This window comes from Carassius auratus, unplaced genomic scaffold, assembly GCF_003368295.1.
Source record: "Carassius auratus strain Wakin unplaced genomic scaffold, ASM336829v1 scaf_tig00215419, whole genome shotgun sequence".
Classification (NCBI taxonomy): domain Eukaryota; kingdom Metazoa; phylum Chordata; class Actinopteri; order Cypriniformes; family Cyprinidae; genus Carassius; species Carassius auratus.
Window position 1 is genome coordinate 76,339 of NW_020528080.1, and position 24,600 is coordinate 100,938.

The window sequence follows — 24,600 nt, forward strand, 5'->3', positions numbered from 1 at the left end:
ACTTCTGATATTGTTCATATAAAGTATGGTAAAGTTAGGTTCAAAGAAAAAGGATATGTTTTGGCTTGAAAGTTATTTCTCTTTGCTATTGAAAATTTTGATACCCCTGAACTCAAACATTCATTTTGTTTTGGGTTTTTCATTTGGGAAACAGAAGATGAAAGCTAAAAAGTATTGCAGAACATTCATTCACTTTTTCCTCTGATATGCATCTATGACAAGACTGGCCAAGGCCAAAATGTCTGAGGCCACTAATGAAAATGTTTCTGTTTTGCAATTCTAATTTACTACTTTGTATTCAATACCAATCATGTTGACAGCATAAAATTTTAAATAAATGCAGAAGTAAAGAATTAACACAAGTTTATTTATGTCTTGGTACTTGGTACATTCCACTATTGCTTAAATGACAGCAGCACTTGAGTTTAATTAAAACAGGATGATCATGTTCTCAAGCATTATGTAAGAATATTTAAAGATCATCTCGTGCATCAATTGAAGCAAGATCATCTAACAAGCTCTAATGTCACTCATCCATTATTTGATTAGTAAACTTTAGTTTAAATAATGTATTATATAATGTATATTTCCATAGACAGCCAATAATAAATACATAAATAAATTATATAAATAAATAGATGTTTACTAAAACTACAATAATAATAACAATAAAACAATTATTACTTAAATTAAATTAAAATACATTATATATATATATATATATATTTTTTTTTTTTTTTTTTTTTTTTTAGGCAACTAGCTGAAAACAAATAAATGTAATGCATTCCTGGAAACAAATGTTCTTTTCTAGTTACAAGTGACAGTTATTGAATTTTAATTGCAATGATCTAACCTGTTTGCAACCTCAATTCAAATTCAAGAACTGATTTTTTTATTCCAAATAATACAAAGGCCTGGTGGTCTCAGACCTTTAGAGCCCGCCTTTGGCCACATGCAGTGAAATAAATTCATAAGCATTTGCCATGGTTCACTTAAAAATATTGCATTTCCCTAGTCGTCGTTATAGAGAGATTGAATGGTAGTGCTACTGGTGCACAGGTGTTTGTGTCCGCAGCAGAGAGGACCTGACTAATTTGTTACAGGCTGTTCCAGCTCAGAAAGGTGAAGCCGCTGTGAATTGGTACTACTATCAAAAGCCTTGTTTTCTAAGATGTTTTTTCTAGTGCAGACCTACGGGGACCCTTTTCACAACTATATTATATCCAGTCCGGGCCTTATCATCCATCTTCTCTTAAGTTGTTCTCCAGTTTCCAATGATGGAAGCTGCCTGGTTGCTGACTCAATTTGACCGACGAAAGGTGAGAGGTGCTTTTACATTTGCAGAATGAGTTTTGAAAAACTCAGTATTTAATTTATGTGACAAGCTTATCCTAAAAAAAAAAAAAAAAAAAAAAACATATCCTGAACAGTGTGTGGTCTGCTGGAATCCGATGCTTTTGACACTCTGGCTCTTTCCAGAGTGCATGGAGGACGGAGAAGATTGCCAAGCTCAGACGTTTTAGTCTTTTAAATATATAATCGTTTTGTGAGTTTCAACCTGCCCTTGCGAAGTTATTGACAGAGCAGATTTTTTGCCAAGCTATGAAAACCCCTCATATGAATATGTATCCACAAGTACCTTGAAAATAAGCTGTTACAAAAAAGCAAAACTTTCTTCAAATTCTGTTCGACCTCATAAGCCCTGGGTTACGATACTGATTAGACCTTGAGGCAAGGCTAGCAGATTCATAATACTGGATAATAAACTGCACAAGGTTTTTTAGCCTAGCCAAATTCTCATTTTTTTTATATTCCTGTCATAGATGCAGACAGTGAGATAGGTCAAGTATTTCATATGATGAAATGGATGTTGCTTCCCATTCAAAAAAATGAATCTCAAACCCTCCTGAATAGCCCTGCATGTCTTTTGAGGATATTTCAAACAAAATAGAAGTTGGAAGGGAGCACACCGTTCCTCAATCCTTGGCAGCCATGATGAACCTCTGAAGTAAAGTCTGAAGTAAATTTTCTCTCTCTCTTTGTGCCAGATGCTCTTGACTCTTAATCAGCAATGAAAGCTTGTGTCACAGAAGCGCTACTCTGTTCAAGGCTGTTTCATTCTTCTCAGATGAGAAAAGAAACAGAACAGAGAAATAGTTTGGATGCCATTAAATAAGATATTATAAGCCGCAATTCTGAGAACATTTGCAGATATGAAGGTCTTTAAGACTGATAGCCAGCTGTTGGAGGGAAATATAGACCAAGCTAACGAGCTTAGTCTTTTCTCTAATAGATTTGATGTGAAGTCTCAAATGCTCCCTTCCTATAACTTCTCTACATAATCACCAGTACATCACTGGGTTGCTCCATGCAACCTGTCCTCCAACCAATATGCTCGTATAGGTCGTTTGTCCAAATCCCTGAAATACCACCCATCAGAGCGTATACTACAATTGCTCCCCTATCGACAAAAGGTCGTTTTCATATTAATGTTTTGTACTCTTTTATTTGCACTTTGATTTGCGTTTCGTGTAGCTCAGTTAGTAGATTATTGCATTTTACCTTGATATGTAATCATGCTATCATGTGTTCGAACCCAGGGAACGGATGTGCACGTAAAATGTATATGCTCAATAAATCATAAGTTAGCATGATTTCTGTGAGGGTTAGGTTTAGGGGTGGGGTTAGGTGTGGTCATTCGAACGATTAAGCCACCTTGTAAAATATGTACGAATTACTTTGAGATCGGTGTAAAAAGTCCACACATTGCATTTAAATAAATGTGCGTTTTGATTGGTAATGATGTTATACGTCATGACGACAGACGCAACACGATATTGTCATTATTTTTATGTCACTAGAGGCCGCTGAACTTTAAAACGTAAATGTAGGTTGTGATAAGGTGCCTGCACAAATAAAATAAAATAAAATAAATAAATAAATAAAAACCTATATGGTTGTTTATTGTTGGAGGACAGGCTCCCCTCCATGTATTGAATACTGGAATCACTGCCAAGTGTTCCACCAAGTGCTTCAAGAAGATCCTTTATACATGTGGCCATTAAGCTGCATAATTCCTATTTATAAATGCCAGGACATTTATGAGTAGTGCATGTGCAACACGTGTTAATTTTTATATAACTACTGTACTAAATTATCATTATCACACTGGACTTCTTATACACAATATTTGGCATTCTATTGCCCCTTATTCATTTTACTTCTAAACTACCATTTTTATTGGTGTAGTCTTATAAATAAATAAATAAATAAATATATATATATACAATTTTCAGTTATTTTCATTAAGATATTTGACTGTATAGTTGTAGCTTTTGGGAGCAACACTACAGAGACCAAAATACACAAGAAAATTTGATCTGGATACACTTTGCCATTGATATCCAACATCTGTGGTTCACTGAAAAGCACCAGTCGCTACCAGTGCACTGGCATGAGTTTTAGGGCTCTTTCAGAGATTATGCTTAAGAGTCAAGATCTATTACGAATGATCAGAAACATAGAGCTTTCACTTCAGCCTGAGATCCTTTGCATCAGGGCAATTCACTCTAAAACAGCAATATCCACAGGAGAGGACAGTGAAATACTAGTAATATAAAACCATTCATGTGTGTGATAGCTTCATTAATGAATCGTTGTGAGCAGTTTCCCCGGACAGAGGAGTCTTGTGCCTGAATATCTGCTCTTATTTCTCACAACACATCAACTGTGACAGTCAAATGAGATTTTTGTAAATCTTTTGCTTGTGGCAGTGTAGTCTGACAGACTTCAGAATGCACATGTAAAATAAGGCATCTTGCATTTATTACGCTTACTGTATGTTCAGTGCTTTTGAAACACGACTTTATGTTTTTGAAAATGATAATATGGTTTCACTGGTTTTGAGAATATCCTCTTAAACAGTCATATATATATATATGTGTGTGTGTGTGTGTGTGTGTATGATGGAAAAATGAAAATGTACTGCAAAGGAAAGACCAAGTTTATTTCTGTAGCTTGATTGTTGTTTTGATGTATTCTTAGGGCTGAAATGATATCCAACATATGTAATCCTGTATCTTTAACGCTGTCAGATCTAATTTGGACTTGATGTATGACAGTTCCTCACACATTGATGTAGTTTTTACAGCAGAATATTACCTATAAAAGTAAGACCACAAGGAAAGCTCTAAATATAGCTGTGTGAATGTTGATAAGGTCTGCCTTTGTTCTGCCTCTCTGTGCATTTTCAAAATAAACTAAAATAAACTTATATCCAAAGATATTACATTTGCCCTCAGCCTCGCGGGTGAGCTCGTTTAAATCTGACATAGCGCATATACAGAGACACCACACAAAAGAAACTACAAAGAGAAATGAAATATGTAAGCTGACAGAGAGAGTTACAAAACCCACCAAACTTGATTTAAAATATACATACGTCTATAAATGTGAACATCATAGATACAAACTGTGAAAGTTACTGAAGATTTTATGTAACTGATTAAATTTCCTTTTTTTTATCAGACATTGGTCTTCTTGTCTGTGAAAGGCATGCACTTGTAAGAACCGTAGCACCCAGCGGTCCCCTAGAAGGAATAATGACTTCCCGAGAGAACAGCTGGGTCTACAATCCGCTCCAGTTTTATGATCCGGTCCTCCTGTAGAACGTCTATCCTTTACTGACCCCAGCAATGAGCACATACTTCCATATTCACTCCAGCTGTTGAGGACATTCACTAGGAAGAAGCATGTGGTCAGGGGTGAGAAACCAAGTAGGACAGGCAATCATTTTTGCAAAGAAACAAACACTAAGGCTGTGGGACGTTCACCCAAGCTTCAAAGTCAGGAGGAAAATGCTCCACAAAGGCCAAACACAAAGAGAGACTCACCTCAAAGACTCAAAGGCAGACCAAAGGGAAAAAAGAATCAAAAAGAAGCTGAAGGGCCTGATATTGAATATGCGGTAGCACAATATCGCAATATCACATCTCAATAAAAGTGCACTAGGAGAGAGAGCTGATTATAAATGTAGGTATTGACTTTGTTCTGATATGTTGTTATAATTTCATTTTGAATTTTTGAAATAAAGGTTTGTGTACAGCTGTACATACTCAAACCAAAACATCAGTTGACAAATAGCAAAAAGTAATGTATTTTATTCTTAGTTGTTGTTTATTTATTATATTAAAATGTGATACAATTAAGTATCTGAATTACATTTTACTTCCCCACCCATGTCATCTTAAACCACATAACTTTAAGTAGGCTACAACTTTTATGGTCCTTTTTTGGAGTTTTATGCTGTGGTTACAATAAACACTCATCGGAAGATTTTATGTAACATTTTTCAAAATAATTAATTTTCTTGAGTAGAAAATTGTATTAAATTTGAACGAATTCTGAGTTTAGCTATCCTTATCCTGCTGACAAAGAGTGCTTTAGTCATAAAGTATAAATTTCACCAAATGTTTTCAGATTTAAGCTTAATTTAGGGGAAAAGTTATATATATCTTCTCAAGATCCTGCTGTAGGGATGTTTAGATATTTTTATAAAAAAAAACAAGGGCAAAATACTCAATAAGATCACTTAAAAAAGTGTTTGCTAATACTTCTCCCCCAAAACGTTTTCTCTCCATCTGTTCCCCACTAAAATATAAAGTGATAAAATTGTCTGGACAGCATGACGAATGTATCATGTACAACATGATTTTCCTTTTACTTTTGAAGTAACAGAGATACATGCATTATTTAGACATCTCAAGCAATGCAAAGCTCCCTCTCCAGTCCCCTCAGAACATTTCTGGAACGAATGCTTTAAATACGGGCCATACAGAATCCAATATGGATTCATGAGCACATTGACATATGGCTACCCAGGATCATTCTTATTTAATATTCAGCAGCTTAACATGCCCCGGTGAACAGCAGCGTGCAATATGCATGCCACAATATAAAATTCTAAAAAGTGTCAAACATTTAGCCTTTAAATTGCATCTACTGTAAAAAAATAAAATAAAAAAAAATAAAATAAAATTTAATTTAATTTTCAAAGTTGTACATAAAGATTTTTGGAGTTTGTTTTAGTGAAAAAAAAAAAAAAAAAAATTCTTAACTTCCAAATTTAACATTCAGTGTGTTACTTGCAATTTCTTTGTAATTGTTTGTGAAATATACAAACAATTTCTGAGTTAATTTTTTTTCTACGCCATTTTCCCTCATGTACATGTTGCATACTCAGCATACAGTTAGTCCCAGATCTGATTGATATATGTTTGGCATCCAGTGTCCAAACTCGATCAAGCCATGTCATTTTCCTTCAGCTTCTACTTGGTTTTAATTTTTACGACAGCATTTTTTCAGCTACAGGGGAAGAAACATTTATTATTAAAAATATGGCAAGATGGTGTTTCTAGTAGCTGCTCAGTCAGCTGAAACAATAGTGTGATGCTGACATGAATGTGCCATGAGAACAAACATGAATCAGGACTTTCTAGTTATTTCCATTCACATACTGTAATAATATTCACCTCAGATTGGTGAGTGAAGGTAATGATGATGTTTGTGACTGGCTGTAAACACTGTACATCTGTCTCCTTATATAAAGCAATTAAATGATAACTGATATATGTACAACACGGTCAATTTCGGGAAACACATTTAAATTGATCTTCTCTGAAATCAATGGGCTGTGTTTGAAAACAGCTTTCGGTGGCAAAATTGAAAATATCGAGCTGCGTTTAGCTAAACTACCTCCTTAAACATTAGGTTAATCTGTGGCACAAACAGCAATAAAACAGTTAGAGTGAAATTAATCTTTGCGATTATGATTTAGACAACATCTGCACATACACATATGGAGATTTTATTGGTTTTAGTTAAGATAGATAGTAATTAACTATTACTATTAAGATTCATTATTATGTTTATTACTTTATTTTGTATTTTATCATGTTTTTGTCTCTGTTTTAGAGCTTGATACAGTAGATGTGTTACTATAGATGTACGGAAAATACTGCAAAAATGAAAAGGGAAAACATTCGTTTGACCAATGTGTCATCATTTCAAGTTCACAGCATTTCAAAAATGATATTTTATGTTAAATCATTAATTAATTCCATTTGTGTCACCAGTGTGTGTGTAAACATTACATTCTTTTATGCTGATACACATATTTACAACCACAGCTTGCTGCTTCTCTGAGCAGTTGTTTATTAAACAGCATTATTATTATAACCTCCATTATTTTGATTGCATATGTTTGGCCATCATCCAGTTCATTACTATGGTAAGTGACAGTTCACCCTCTATTAAGCAAAGTCTAATGTTGCCATTTTGTTCTCCATTATGTTGTGCTGCACTTTTATAGCTCAACCTGTTTATGCACTTTACTACACATAATTGCAAATCATGCGATTCAAAATGAATGGGTGCAACCATTCAAGCAACTACTGCTGGTCTTTAAGAGAAACCAGACCAACCATGTTCAGTCATTGGTTGAGTACAGAATTGAATGGGGATTGTTGAAGTCACATAAATGACACTTCTGATCAATTGCTGCTCTTTGAACCACACACATTGATTCTGTCAAGACATAAAAGATGAAGACCTGTTGAAGCGAAAAATTAACCCAATCAGCTAAAATGCTGGAAAAAAATATTTTGAGAGATATATTTAATATACTGTAGCCATGTTAGAAAATACTCATGAAAACCAGTTACATTCTTATATGTTCATAATCTCAATAGTCCACTTAATAGTCCACTTTGGACATTCTAACTCAAAGTAACTTTGCTGTGGACCATCAAAATAAAGTCGGAATGGAGCTTCATCAGAGAAAAGAGCTCTGCACCAGTGAATCCTTGTACTTCCTGCAGAATTTCACTCTGTCCTTGACATTATTCTTGGAGAGAAGTGGCTTCTTTGCTGCTCTTCTTGACACCGGGCTGTTATGTCTTGACCTCAAGTAAAGAGTCCCACCTTTAAGTAAAGTCTTGACTTCACTGTGCATGCAGATGCTCTCACAGCAACCTGCTGCCATTCCTGAGCAAGCTCTGCACTGCTGGTGACACCATTCTGTAGCTGACTCCTCAGGAGGAGAACGTCCTATATCTATGTTTTTATTTACTTTTTTGGCTAATGAAGTTTTTACAATTATGTAAAATGAAACTGATCATTCAAAACTTTACAAAAAAACAAAAACACATTTTATGTCACTGCCACAACTTTTGGCCATGACTGTATGCTGTAGTTCTGGCCTATATGCTGTACTTTAGAACATAAGCTGAATGTCCTCTTGATACAGTGATCGCAGTCATCCTTGACAAAGTGAAGCAAGCATTTGAGCCAAGGTTGCTCTAGTTTGATATGCATACGCCATAACGTGGTGACTACTAGACCATGATATGTTTAATTACAGCCCCTTGTATCCTCATCTGTGATTATTAGCAAAAGTCATTCTGAGTTTCTTACATCAAGCACACAAACTCACTTACACTCAAAAGTAAAAAAGTTTAAATCGACCTTCATTCTTTGTGATTTCACTTTTTCTCCTTCCCTGTGTTGGCCGCATGAAACGAACACAGCATAGGTTTGCAAGTCTGTGTCATTGATTCCGTTGTTTTTGCCGATCCATCTCTTAGGACACAAAGACTTATTTCCTTCACAATCACCTGCAGCACCCTCTAGCCATTGTTTGGAAAGTTAAGAAAGGGAACCCACAATTTGATCAACCTTGTTCTGTCTCACGAGATATTGCAGCACAGACTTTTAAACCTGAGATTGCATTAATGTGCTTCAGAATGATTTTCCTCCACACCACCTGACCACCTGTATGTGCTGACTCCACAAATAAAGGCTGTGTTATTGAAAAACTGAGAAAGAGATTTCTCTCTGGGTCTTCTGTATTATATTACCTGGGAAGGAAAAGCTTTGGAGGAAATCATTTGGATTTTATTTTTTTATTTTTTTCTCTAGAGTGAGGCTATGGTAGTGCGTTCCTTCACACTCTCCACAAAGCGTAACCTTTGACTCAACCATGAAGTCATTTCTTGGTTTTCAGTTCTGGTGACTGTGCTGAGCAGCCATGTCCATTTTTGCAACTTGCTCTGAGTACACGTGAACTAACTTCTCCATCTAGTTCAGTGAAGATCTTACAGTGCACATGGACAATTGAACAAATATGTAACCCTGGATAAGTAGCATATTTGTATAGTAGATATTTGTAGCCACAGCCAACAATAGGTCATACTTATCGATTTTTCTTTTATGCCAAAAATCATTAGGGTATTACGTAAAGATCATGTTCCCTGAGGATATTTCCCTGAGGATATATACCATAAATATATCAAAACTTAATTTGTGATTAGTAGTATGGATTGCTAAGAACTTTATTTGGACAGCTTTAAAGGCGATTTTCTCAATATTTCACATTTTTTGAAACCTCAGATTTCAGATTTTCAAATAGTTGTATCTCATATATATTGTCATTATAAACCATACATCCATAGAGAGCCTATTTATTCACCTTTCAGGCTGGTTTTCAGGCCTTATGGCTGGTTTTGTGGTCCAGGGTCACATATAGTAACCTGGAAGAGCTCAACCTAAAATCGTGTCAGTATTTTATATTATTTACCCCTTTATTTATATATAAAAAAAAGGTTTTCCAGAGCCTCTGTTAACCGTTCATTGTTGGTTCATGTTAGCTCAGGTCCATTAAATTATATTAACAATTACACATTTTAATCTGAAATAATTGTATAAATGAATTTTAAAATTAACATTAACTAAGATAGTTGACTAATTTCATATTTACATGTTATTCATTTCATGTTCACTAATATACAGTAGTTAAGTAATATTAACAAAGAGATCCTTATTGTAAAGTGTTATTATATAATAAAGTATATATAAAGTTTAGAAATATAATTGCATAAACAATATAATTAAGACAATCTGGGGCCATTTTTTTTAACCTAATGTCCATGAGAAAAAAAGCAAAATAAAAGCAAAATGCACATTGAAGACCTTTTTGCAGAAATGAAGTATTCCATCATTAGCGAAGGGCAATCAATATCAAAATCATAATCAAATCTTAATCAAAACCCTGCATCTCAAAGGATAAAATAACATTATGACCCAATCACGGCGCATTGACACACTCGCTTTGTGTGATTATTGTGCTATAGATAGACACTTATTATATTCAAATCTTATTGTAGTAGTGCCAGTTAGGATTTTCCTAAGAGCCCTCGTTTTTTAAAGCTCTTTTATTCTCACAGATTCTTAGATGTGCAACTGAAAGCTCCTTTTGAATGTAAAATATTATTTTTTTTTGTCTGCAAGTGCTTAAGGAACTACAGCGATGGGATTTATCCTCTAATTACCAAAATGTTGATGATGAAAAATGACAAAAATGTAAAAAAAGTGCAAATAGATCCCAGACTGCCATGTGGAATGCGAGCGTTTAACATTCTGTCAGAGCCGACGGTGCTGTTCGCCTGATGCATGTCAACATCCTCTTTTGATGAAAGCAGCCGTTGAAATTCTCGTCGCACTCTCGGCAGAAAGAGCAGCAAAGAGAAAAAAGGCGGCACTGGCGTGACAGCCACGCCACATTACTCAGCAGCTGCTGACTGATTGCATTTCACATGCAGCACTAGCAAATCTCAAATTGCTAACCCTCTCTTTACACGCTCCCCATTGTGACACTAGGGGACAAACCTGCCAGGACAGAAAAATTCCCGGTGTGTAGTGTATTTAGAATTGGCTATGTTTCATTTGTTGTTGACCCCTCGGGGATATATACTTCTCAAGCTGGGCTATTTTCAATGCTGCATGCCACAAGTGCTGTGTTTTTGATGTTTGCAAAGACACAGGGACTTACGGGACTGTCAGGTGTGATAGGAATGTGTGCCGAATGGATTTTCACCCTATTCTGATGTTGGCATTTAATTAACTAAAGCATTACAGCCCTTTCTGCTTGTTTTATGCATTGCCTGTTTTAGTTTCATTTATGCATTTGGCAGACATATTTATACAAAGCAACTTACAGTGCATTCAAGCTATAGCTTTTTTCTTATCAGTATTCCCTGGGAATCAAACCCATGAGCTTGGTGTTGCTGGCGCCTTGCTCTACCAGTGGTGCTACATGAGAGTTATACATCAGTGAAGTGCAGAAGGAACTTGTGAAAGACAGCTTGCCAGATGTAATGTGCCCTGAAGTTTGCACCTCCCTAAGTATACATGAGTTTTATAAAAGCTTTAATTACAGCCTAAAGGATATGTATTTTTGCATTATTTTCAGCCACAATTAGCCCCGGCCCTGAGCTCTGCCCCCAGACTTCTACTTTAAATTACACAGTTTCGTCCTCACTACTGAAATACTCTAATTAACTGTTAGCTGCAATCACTCTTTTGGTCTCTAAGCTACTACCTTCAGACTTGACTTTTTTATTATTTTATTATAAAATAATATACATTTTGTAATATACATTGTACCTTTTACTCTGATTGAAATGACTGTGAATACGATAGTGAATAGTGAATAAAATAATAATCTGAATATTTCTATTATTAATTAAATAATAAATTGTATCATTTTACATGTATTTTTATTTAAATTGTATTTATTTATTTGATTACTTTTTTTATAATTGGGCTTGTTTCATTGTGTTGAATGATAAATCAAATTAAAATGGCAAACATTTATCTTGAAGAAAATAATAATTTGAATAATATTTTATTATTATTATTATTATTATTGTTATTTGTGATGTATAACATTTATTTTATTAAAATGTGCAAAATCATATAAATGTGTCATGAGAACAGACCAAAGTTTTTAAAACTTATTTCAAATTTTAAAACCAAAAACCAATTTTAGAATCATTTAGAAAATTTAGAATTTTGACATATTCATTTTAATGTTTATTAATATTTAAAATATTTATAAACATGAATTATGAACATTTTTAAAAACTAAGCTCTTGAATTTTAAACTTAGGCTACTTTGTTGTGAGTACTTTAACTGAGACTAAATAAAAATAAATAAATAAATAAAAAAAAAATTGTTTAAAAGATTTCATTTGCAAAATATATTTTAATCCCAAATTCCTCAAGAATTTTATGCTTTAAAATGTCACTTCAGTAACTTGACGACAGTCATGTATAGACTTTCTTTCCAAGTTTTAACTTTTCAAATAGTCTCAATTACTAAAATGACCCATAACCTATCTTCCCTTGAGCATGAGCTTCAACAATGACTTCTGAAGTCATTCTGGCTAGAAAGTGTCTTTTTAGCTGCAAATTCCATTTTGAAGAGCCCCCTGGAACACATCTTGAGAAAGAAGCTTGGCTCTTGTTAGAGGTGCGAGACTGCAGCTCGAGAACATCAGTCTGAAATCCCTCCGTGAGAGCGAGTGATGAGATGGTCTCTTTCTCAGATTGTGTTTTAATTAACACCGTCTAACAAAAAGCTTTTCTCTCACACATATGCTCTTTGTTGCTTTCTTATTGCATCATTGGCTTGGTGTCATGCTTTTTTATAAGCTTGTTTATTAATGTATGTAAGTCTTTCCCTCTGATCACACATCACAGTGAATACAAAGAGCATGTCCTGCAAGTTTAGAAAAAAAAAAAAAATCTGAATTCTTTAGATAGCTCTACCTTTGACCCAACACACCCTCTGTTCCTCTTTTCATGACATTTGGGAGAGCTCTCTCAGCTTGGACCTGGATTTGACTTTCATCAGGCTAAGGTTATGGTTAGAGAGAGGGAAAAGAGAGAATGTTTGCCAATGAGAACAGAAGAGCGAGGCCAAGGCGGGTAGACAGAAGAAGAGAGAGCTAGATTCTTTCCAGATCCCTTGAGGATGAGTGAGAGAGGAAATAAGAACAACCTTGCACACAACTCCGCGTCTGTCTCCTCCACTGGTGCATATCCAATCACCTGCTTTTCCTGAACTATGACCACCGGGGGAATTTAGTGCACTGCCTAATCTTTGGAGCTTATCATAAACAGTCTGTAATCACTGCATGCCTCTTTCTTCATGACTCCACAGGGTAATTCCTCACCTCAAAATGAGTATTCTGTAATTATTTACTCACTCTCTTGTTGTTCCAAACCATTACGTTGTTATTCTCTTCGGGAAACACACAAGGAGAATTTTTGAAGAATTTTCATGGTGCTTTTTGACACAATATTGGAAATTATAGGTATGACCTCTTTAAAAAAAAAAAAAAAAAAAAATTAGATGTAGATTTTTCAATTGTTACTATACATGTTCTGCCAATTTCAGAAGGGACAGAAACCCATAAAGGTAATGCAGTTGGCTTGTGTGGTATTTTCCAATCATCTAATGTACACGTTTTTTTTCTCATATGTTATGTATTGAAACATTCTGAATAATGAGAAAAGCTAAATAAATAAATAAAAACACTTGGGATGGGAATGTAGTTGATTTGTGATGTTTTCCATGTACAGTAATTGGCCTTATCTATATCACAGCATGAATAAGTGAGCTAATTATTATTTTTAGTCGACCTACCTGCATTGTCAACAGGATCCCAACATATAAATGACAAAATTGAAGATGTTACTGGGATTAAACAAAACACATTGTAACATAGTATCATACTGGTTCACATAATTGCACTTAATTTATGGTCAAATATACATTTCATATAATACTGTAGAAATATCAAAATTGCAATATATCTGTCAAGACTTGACTGCAAAAATATAATCCTAGGGTGCATTTGCACAAAAAAGAAACGTTTTTCATTTGCATTTTCTTGTACAGATGACAGTGTTGTCCAAATGATCCATGTTCACATGGATCTGCAAAAAAATAAATAAATAGCAACCTGTATAAATACATGCAAGGCCAGAAGTTTTGGATGTCACTTTGTAAAAAAACAAAAAAAAAAAAAACAAACAAAAAAAAAAAAACTTATGGAAACACATAATATACATGTGCATGACATCACCAGTTTTACAAATCTGTGTACATGAAAACAATAACGTTTTCAGAAATGTGCACTTTGAAACACACTTTCAAAAGTTTGTGTTTTCAGGGCCCCCAAAATGCTGTTGCTTTGTAAAAAAAATGACCAAAATGCATATACTTTTCTTTTTAATCTGAAAACAGTGTTGTGTAAATGTCCCCTGTTGTATTCATTTCATTGCTAACTTACATATAATTAACAATTTAACAACCCGATTTGTAAATAGTCTTTTGCACACGCTCAGTCTCCACCACCTCTCATTTGCCGCAGGTGTGTTCCCTCCTAGTTGTTTTGGTGGATGTGCATTTGATTGAAGTGATGTATTTAAATTAAATCTGGCTATGCCCAGTTATAACACTCCACTCTATCATTTTATCATCATTTGATGCCAGCCGTAATCACTTGAAAATGAACACAAACGTCTCTTTTACAAACAACATGTTTACTGCTTGATTTCGGTAGGAGTAATATTACAACGTTAATTGATCCAGGCAATTTACATTGACTTTTGTGCCCTCTATAATGAAAATAATTTACATAAAAAAAGATGTGTTTGTACTGAAAAAAAAGAAGATTCTTATGAAATGCATATGATTTAGTATTAACGGCACATTTAGTAAATTAGTTTTTGTGCTAAAATACCCAGGTCAAAAGTGGCACGACTGTTTATCAAATCCGCCCCATTATGTCAACACGGATTTGGTGTGGATGCATTGTGTGAAATAGTTTAAGTAGGGTCACATGTAGCAGGATTTTTAATTCATGCTTCCTGTTACAATAATCCATTCTGTATGGTCTAACTGCGTTCCTGACACTGAAGCAAATTAATTTGTTTTTAAACTGCTTCATGGAAGAGCAGACATAATGTAATTACCGTAAGAAACGTGCTCATGTTGCAGGGATGAATGGACAGGAAGTGGATATTTACAGGTAACTTAATTACTCTCATGGGATGAAACACATCTAGGCCAAAGAGATGAGGATTCTGGGCTATTAGGACATGGCTGAGAGTCCTATTCAAAATAATTATGTGGACAAGAGAAAAAAACTGGATGTTATTTTGTGAGGATGCTGTAAGGAAACCCATCTTTTCATTTTTCATACCTGCAGTGCTGCATTGTTAGCGTGAACATCGCGCTCTGCAGCAGGACATAATGAATGTGATTTTCACAAGAGGCTCAGGAAGCGATCAGCCTGTCTACACAGCTGACTGACAGTACGGCAACATGAATCAATATGGCAGACCGTCTCAGAGGTTGCTGCTTTTGTTGTTTGTACCAGGACAGAGGAACTGGTATTTATTGTCTCTCAAAGGAAAAACAATCCATTAAAACAGTGTTTCTCAAATCTGTCCTCCAGACAACCCCGCCATTGCACATTTTGGATGGCTCCCTTTTCTAAAACATCCGATTCAACTCATCACCTCATTAGTAGAGACTCCAAGACTCACAATCGGTGTGTCCAAGAAGGCAGACATCCAAAATATGCAACGGTTGGGGCCTCTCCAGAACAGGTTTGAGAAGCTGTGCATTAAAAGAATATACTGCAATATGTGTCACCTTGAAGTGCATTATTTTGTGATAATGACTGGCTACTTATCAGACAAATATGTGAATAAGACATTTTAGCCGAATCTATCGATCCATCCATCTATCTATTTAAAAAATATCCCTATATTGTTACATTTGACAGCTTAATCTTAAAACAGATTTAGAATCAGGTGTTACAAAGAGCTGCAAAATAAATTAATTGAAAAATATAAAGAATAGGGTTCCTTTTCCGAGGAGGCAGTAAAATAGATTTGAGCAATTCAAAGGAAACAGTGCCTTTCAGTCCATTCATACCTCCATCTAGAAAGTGAAATGAGTTTTCTCAGACCACGACCTTGAGCTTCTGTGAGGGTCAGGAAAGGTAGAAATGACATCTTTAAATAGTTCTGAAGTACAGTGAAAACGGACAAAGAGATTGTTCCAGGGCAGTGCACAAAGAGTACAATAGAAACACACACAGACAACACAAATAGTCCACAAAACCTCCACACCACAGTGGCGTCCCTGATACAATGCAACATTATAGAAGAGCGTAATCTCCACAGCTCTATTGGTCTAATCTCTGCGCCTCTGCGCCTCTGCTTTATGCTTTCTGTCAGGTAGACAAAGTTGTCAGTCAGGTTGGCAAAGCCATTTTCGGTTGTCAATAGAACGGAGGGAGAGTGCTGAGTGTCTCAATAGAAAAGGAGAAATTACAGCGTGACTGAGCTCAGTAGAGACCCCTCCTACTGATGATGGATCGACATACCAAGGAGCCTTCGACCATCTCTCTCTCTCTAACCCATTTCTGCCATACTGATTGAAAGACATTCAGGGGGCTACAGATAGATTGAAACAGAGAAATAGAGGGAGAGTGAGAATGTAAGTAAAGGCTGACTGTGTAGATGAGAAGAATGGAGCTATTCAAACAGAGCTGTGAGCTACAGGTGAAAGGCTAATACGAGTTTTCAGGAGAAGAAAGAAGAGAGAAAAACAGTACTTTTCCCCCCTTTTCTCTAGGAAGGGCTTTGGATTATTAAATTGAGTAACACTGACACTGTCCGGTTTCTTTTATGACCTAATCAGAAGATGGTGAATCAGAATTGACTGCATCAGCCGTTTCAAAGACCGGTTTAAACTACAAACCATTTCTGACCTTTTCTAAGGCAAATGTTTAGTGTAAGGTTGCCATAGCACATATCATATGAAGTATATTGTATACCTACAATTGTATTCCTACAATGTATTGTATAGTACAGTGAATCTTAATGTTTTACAAGTTACAAACTAACATTCATGGAAAAAACGTTGGAAATTCTGGCAGAAACATATTTTTTAGGTTTAAAATAAAATCAAAACATATTCAAGTATTTATTCAAAAATATTAATCAGCATAACTACACAAAAGTAATTTTAACCTCTTCAGCTCTGCAGCATATTTTGAATTTTTTACAGAATTAGGCATACCAGAATTTAAAAGAGAGCCCTACTCGCATACTTTGGAATAAATTGATACAAATGGTCTCATTTGACAGAAAACTCTCTGAATTTTAAAACATGGGTAAAATATTGCATATTTTGTATTTTATATGTTTACAATACTGTGATAAACACTGACAAAAAGTCATATTTTTATTATTATTTTTTATTAAGTTTTTATTTAAGAGTCTGTAATTTAGGACTTGTTTGGTCTATGTCGCTTTAGACAATCTCTTTTGATTCCACTAGGTGGCATTAAACAGGAGAAAAAAGAATTTTTTTGATAACATCTTCTAAGCAAAAGTTATTTAGCTTTAATAGAAAGGAGGCGTTAGACTCTCCAAGTGTACTTTTACAGTCACCATTTTTGATTACTGAAACCAGCAAGCATACCTGAACTTAAAAGACAGCCCTAACCACATACTTTGGAATAAATTCATAAAAATGGTTTCATTTTACAGAAAACTCTCTGAATTTTAAAACATGGGTAAAATATTGCATATTTTGTACTTTATATGTTTACATTACTGTGATAAACACTAACAAAAAGTCAGATTTTTATAATTTTTTTAATTAAGTTTTTATTTAAGAGTCTGTAATTTAGGACTTGTTTGGTCTATGTCACTTCAGAAAATCTCTTTTGATTCTACAAGGTGGCATTAAACAGGAGAAAAAAGAATTTTTTTGATAACATCTTCTAAGCAAAAGTTATTTAGCTTTAATCGAAAGGAGGCGTTAGACTCTCCAAGTGTACAGTCACCATTTTTGATTACTGAAACCAGCATAGCTGAACTTAAAAGACAGCCCTAACCACATACTTTGGAATAAATTTATAAAAATGATCTTATTTTACAGAAAACTCTCGGAAGTTTAACACAAGCACAAGATATTGCATATTTTGTCTTTTGTATTTTTACTATATTGTGATAAACACGGAAACAAAGTCAGATTTGTATTATTTTTTTAAAGTAAGTTTTTATTTAGGAGTCTGTTATTTAGGACCTGTTAGGTCTATTTCCCTGCAGAAAGTTTCTTTTGATTCCACTAGGTGACAGTAAAAAGATAAAAAAAATAATTTTGTTGATAACATCTTCTAAGCAAAAGTTATTTAGATTTAACCAAAAGGAGGCGTTGGAGTCTCCAAGCTCTGTAGCTTTACCTAAAGAGACAGAATGTCTTATGTCTCCAAGTTTCCTCAAAAAACTCATGTCATATAATAAGCAAAATAAGGCAAAGTTCTGTTCTTGCATTTTATTTTACACACACACACACACACACACACAAGATAAGTATCCTGACTTGCTGGCTCCCATTCTTCACCACTGGATGCTACAACTGCAAAACAAAACAAAAATGTATAAATTTACACTGCAATCCCAAAATACATGCTAAAATGACATACACAAAAATAATCCAGATATGCAAGTAACAGAAAGAGGAAAATAATTTGATTACACATACACAAATCCATGAGTATGTATAAATAAATGAGAACAACCCTTGCATATCTTATGTATATGTGAATTGCATTCATGTGTTCGTTGCGTGTGTGTAATTCAAATATGTAACGAACACATGAATGCAATTCACATATGCATAAGATATAAAAATGCACAAGGCAGTACACGTATATATAATATTGATAAATAAATTCATGCAAAACAAATTAGCATGCAACTAACGAAGGCAACCGATGAATGCAATTCGCGTATACAAGAAAGACATAAACTGCACAAGGCAATATACTTATGAATGCAATCGATGAATAAATTAATGCAATAATAATATTAGCATGCAACTTACAAATGCTTGATACAAACAACGTATACTTACTCAAAATCAGGGTCTTCTCCCAGTTTGTAAGCAGCTTCTCTGACCGAGTCAAAGCTAGCTAGCCTCGCTGCAAGTTTCAGTGTCGTACATCCGATCAAACTCCTCCAAAGCCGCCTCCACATCAACAAAAAACTTTCTTGAAGTCATTTTTCAGAGACATATAACTCTAACAGTAATAAAAGCACGCAATAATTCGCTAAAACGCTATCCAAAATCACAAACCAACTTCCGATCAACTCATCAATAATCATCTGCGCCCGTTTGCGGCGTTTTCTTTAGTCCCACCTCCTCAACTTTGGAAAGGAACAACTCGGGCTCTGAATGGTCTAGAAGCTTGATCGATGTGTCTATGGAGAGGGGAGGCTGTCAGCTTTCATGACATAGGACGCACTGCGTGATGACGTCATTGCAAGTCGAAAGGAATCAAAGAGAGTCAATACAAATACTGGTCATGTTTTACGCTGCATTGCATGTTTTGATCTGCGCATCTGAGACATATTATAGTGCCGTTTAGCCATGCATGCTCACAGACACACGAGAATGCTCTCATTTTGAAGAAAACAATCTAATGTAAAAGCTGATATAGGATTTTAGGCTAGTATGTGAGCACAGATGTAGTTATCAGCGCAGAAATATGACGCATACGTTTGCTTGTTTCACATAAGTAATTTCAGTTTTCGTGATTCTTTTGAAAATTATTATTTGTTATGTCACTGTAATGTATAAGATCGGTGAAATAAAGTACACAGTGACATTCCTGAGAGTGAGAGCTTTCATTTGATGTGTGACTTGTCCATGTTTGGTGAGTTTGTGTGCTATAAATATGAAATATGAACATTATTCATCTGATTTTCTCAAGGGGGGGTGGTTGTGGAAGAACGAATTTATACCTTATTATTTTCTTTTATGTAAAATTAATGCAAATACCATGGGACTTGCAAGAAAGCAGAGGTTCTACGCTTTCAAAAAATACCATATATGACTAGTTTTGTGCTTCACAGTTTATAGATTTTTTAAAAATAGTATGATGACCTCCCCGCGGACCCACCGGTGGGTCCTAGGGCGTGGCCAGAGTTCAAGAGGTTAAAGGTCACATCTGGGAAGCTCTTCAAGGCTAGAACCTTTTCACTTTTTACAGGGAATACAGCAAAAGTTAATCGAGGGTGTCAATGAAGGGCAATAAAAACAAACGTCCAAGATCTCAAATTGACCCTGTACAGCAAGAGTGCAGCAGTGTCTAAAGGTCAGATCAATCGCATCGGCTGGCCATCATGATCAAAAGCTTTTAAAACTCCCTAAAATTGCAGAAGCAGCACATTGAATCAAAGACATCGTGTGATCTATTCATCTGCTGATAGGGGAGCTCAAGTCTCTACACTCAACCACGCTAGCGTTTCTGATCTACACTTTAATGATCATGTCAGCATTTTAAGACTATCAGATATATGCTATACTATCCTCTCTTCAATTCTTCCCACAGCCAAAACTTCATCTATCAATTAATTGAATAACTTTGGGCTCCTGATGTGCTGATGTGACTTGGAACGCTCTTTTAGATCATGTTCAAGGTTTTAAAAGTATTTAATGTAAAGTAAAATATAATTTAGTTTGAAGTTCATTAACTTCATTTGGGACATATTCTCCTTAAAGTTCTGATGTCTGAGTATATATATATATATATATATATATATATATATATATATATATATATATATATATATATATATATATATATATATATATATAAACTACTGAATTTCCCATGGCATTTTATTTTATTTTTTACTAAATGCTGACATTGTCTTTCTGGAGTGAAGCATCAGTGACTTAATATACAACTTAATATGATATTATTGCCAACCCCACAAAACATGACTTATCTTTTAGTTTTGACCATGCTGAACTGTTCTGTTTTTGACATACTAACGATTAAATGTTCTGCTTTATTTGGGGAAATACAGCCCTTTGAAGTAAATGGATGCGTTTGGACATTATCTACAGTAAAATATGAATGCCAAAATACTTTTCCAAACTAAACCCGAATGGATTTGATTTATATGAATAAAAATGTGAATATGCTTAATTCCCGAATGTAATTTCACCAATGCTGAAAGTTTGAATGGTAATCCAGAATCAGCAACTTTGTTTTGAAAACTTCAAGTGTAGGAATATAATATTTATGAGGGAAATCCATATAGGCTTTATTTAGGAAGAACGGCAGACTGGAATCCCAGTCAAGAATCTCTTCCAAGTCTATAAATCCCTGCATTAAAGAGGATCAATAGACAATTTTTAAACGGCAGCCAATTACTGCTAGTTAATTACATAATTAACATACCCACAGCTTTTAAAGCTCATACACACATATTTGTCACTTCAAATTAGCCTATCATTTCTAACTATTCTCCATTGATCCTTTCTCTCTAGCCTTCCCATTTTCCCCTCATCTCTTTTTTTGATAAGCTGTACCGGTGACCTTGAGCATCTGCGCTGCTGCATTCACAAGGGGCCAGAGCTCGTTGATGATGAATCCATCAAGAACTCAGAGCCACAGTCTAAAGCTGTGATAACCATGACAAACACACACACACACACACACACACACACACACACACACACACACACACACGCACACGCACACAAGAGAAACGTCAGTGTGAAGGGTCAGAAAGACTGTTGGAAGTTAAGAGGCTCTTTCTAATTAAAAGTGGCATGACATATTGTGAGTGTAAACACTAAGTTGACCAAAAAAAGAAAAAATAAGAAGAAGAAAGGAAAGGAAGGAAGAAAGAAAACCAGTGAAGATTTATTTCCTTTAACAAGAGTTTAAAACATAAAGCCTTTTTAGATTGCTCTTATTTGCAGTTAATTGATGGTTTATTTTTTAACTGAGAGTTCTTAATGATATAATGTACATTTGAGTCACACACAGGTTTAATTTTACAGCAACAACAACATCAATAATAATAACACACATAATAATACATAATAATGATTAATAATAATAAAATTTACACCATTCATCAATTTTTGCTCGATAAAATCCAATATTTTTGGGGTGCCGATTCCAAACTACTTTCGCACAAAATATTTTGTGAGAGTATTATATATGTTTTTATTATTAACAATATCATTTATTTATTTATTTTTAAAGTAACAAGCTCTAGCTTATAGTTACCTATAATAACCCTGATTTGACCATTTTTTTTTTCTTCTTTTCTCTAAGATACAGTTTATCAATGTGTCTTCAGAATTTTCCTATTAACCAGTCATAAGGATCACTTTCTCGAAAATTTAGATTTACAAATAATCTGAAAAGCTGAATAAATAAGCTTTCTATTGATGCATGGCTTGTTAGGATAGGATATTTGGCTGAGATAAAACTATTTGAATATCTAAAACAATTGTCCAAATGAAGTTCTTAACAATGCACATTACTAATCAAAATTTGGTTCTTATATATTTGCGATAGGAAATTTACTAATTATCTTCATGGAACATGATCTGTACTTAATATCCTAATGATTTTGGCATAAACGAAAAATTGATTATTATGACCCATACAGTTTATTGTTGCCAATTGCTACAAATATGCTTGTGCTACTTATGACAGGTTTTGCTCCACGGTCACATATATAATTTCCATCCAAAAACTCCATGCTGGCTTGTATTTTAGCCTCAACTGTGCAGCTCCATGTCAGAAATATTTGACCTTTGTTCCTCTCTTCCCCTCTTGTGTCCAGAAAAAGGTCTGCTTTCTGACTATCTATACAGAGCTCCTCAGGAGATGACCATTTCAACAGCAGATACTGCATTCAGTTCTCCCAAAATACGCAACCCCTTCACTTTGTTGTTTTCTTTATGTGTAGTTTAAATGTGCCTTGGCATGATGCTTCACACCACTTGTCCATAAATGCTTTCCTTGACATGCTGTGGGTTTTGAAGGCTTTGTTTTAGTGATCCAAATCTGCTGCAGATTCTGATATCTACAGTACACAGTGTTTCTTTATAAAGATCAGCAGGTCTATGAAGATCTGCATACAATTGTCTAGCTGTGTGACCCCCATACGGTCTGACATTTGGTCCCAGTGTACTCAAAATGTACCAGACGCTTTCCACAAATAGAGTACAAAATTGGACCTGAATCTCCTAAAGTAACTTTTTTTTTTTTTTTTAAGAAATGAGCACTTCACCTTTAGAAAAGGTTGAACTTCCAACCGAAATCAAAGTTAATTTTTTCTTAGACAGGCTACAATGTTTGAAAAAAAGAAACATTGTTTTATATGATGTAGTTTTAACTATAGACAGTAGATAAACATTAAATAAATGTATACATGAATACAATTAAATACAAAGTGTAAATAAATAAATATTCACATTTTCTCATTAAAGTTACTTCTTGGGTGTCACAGTTTTAAGGAATGTAAATTTCTTTGTAGCAAAACATGGCCACACACTAAATTGCTAAGCGATAAAAAAAATAAAAAAAATAAATAAAGGTGACATATCATTAAAATCTGACTTTTCCAGGTTTAAGTGCTACAATCAGATCCCCGGTGCATCTACCAACCAAGGAAAGGTGAAAAAGATTAACACAGTAACTAAGTCTTTTTCTGCAAGCATCTGAAAAAAATGAGAGCATCTGCTTTCGTTCCCCTATAGTGATGTTGCAAAGGGATCTCATTATAATATTACCACCCCTTAATCTGTAAGCGTCCACCCACAGCACTGTTATTTTGATTTCACAAGCGACAACAGTATACCAGTTCTAACGCCATGGCGAAAATTTGAGCAAAACATGCCAAGTGTTCTGTCTTTGGCTACACAGACGAGCACAGAACACTATTTAGAGTCCCAGTCTCAGAGGAGACAACAGAGCAGTGGATTAAGACTAATTATTTATTTACTGTATATTGCTGCTGCCACACAGATCTAAAATAAACATGCAATTTATTTCTCAGCTATTTACCTTCAAAAACATAACCGACAGTTTTTGTAACTTGGGTGTTTTTAATGTAAACTTGGGTGTGAATGAGAACTTTCAGTACTTACATGCTGTGATAGCTGCCTTCTGTATGTGTACACTCAGAAAAAGTATATCGGAAGTTTAAACTAATATGGTTTAAAATTCATGATGACAGCATGATAATCAGAAACAAAATGTCTCAGGTTAATATCGTAACCTCGGTCAGAGAAACCATTTCTCCGCTATGGGAACTCCTTCCCTTTTAACCCTTCCAGTTGACTGGCAAATTGTCGCAAAATATGCAAATCACATGCAAATACTTACGAGCTTGAGAGGCAGTATAAAATATGGTGCACACAAAAATTACGCAATTACGCCACTTAGCTAGCCATGCAGTGAACACGGCGACCTCCACAATGTCTCGTTCCTGCTCTCAGGAAACCGAGGTTACGGTAGTAACTGGAGACAATTCCTTTTGAGCTTTTATGAGACATCAAGGAGGTTTCTGTGCTATGGGAATGATATTCAATCCTGCCATGAGAGAGACTGTGAGCAGCCTGACCAAGTACACACTCAGCAAGACAGAACACACACATAATTCCCATAATCAATTGCAAAACTTGTCAGGTGGGCTCTCAGCTGATAGGTGGAGATAAGCCAATGAGTGTCTAAAACCCAGGTACACTAAATTTGCATATCCGGCTAGGAATAATGTAGGATTTGCCGAGAACAGGGAAGGAGCAACAACAACAGTATTGAGAGGGGAGCTGCACAGAGATAACTGTAT

The 24,600-nt window shown here is 35.0% G+C and overlaps 1 long non-coding RNA gene across 1 annotated transcript; it reads right to left on the reverse strand.

Annotated features, from left to right (window-relative positions):
• Positions 1-18,250: 18,250 nt before the first annotated feature.
• Positions 18,251-19,399, reverse strand: LOC113094794 (uncharacterized). Its single transcript, XR_003288161.1, has 2 exons — positions 18,848-19,399; positions 18,251-18,349 (listed from the first exon to the last, which is right to left on the reverse strand). It is a non-coding gene; the product is annotated as an uncharacterized LOC113094794 (long non-coding RNA).
• Positions 19,400-24,600: the final 5,201 nt, after the last annotated feature.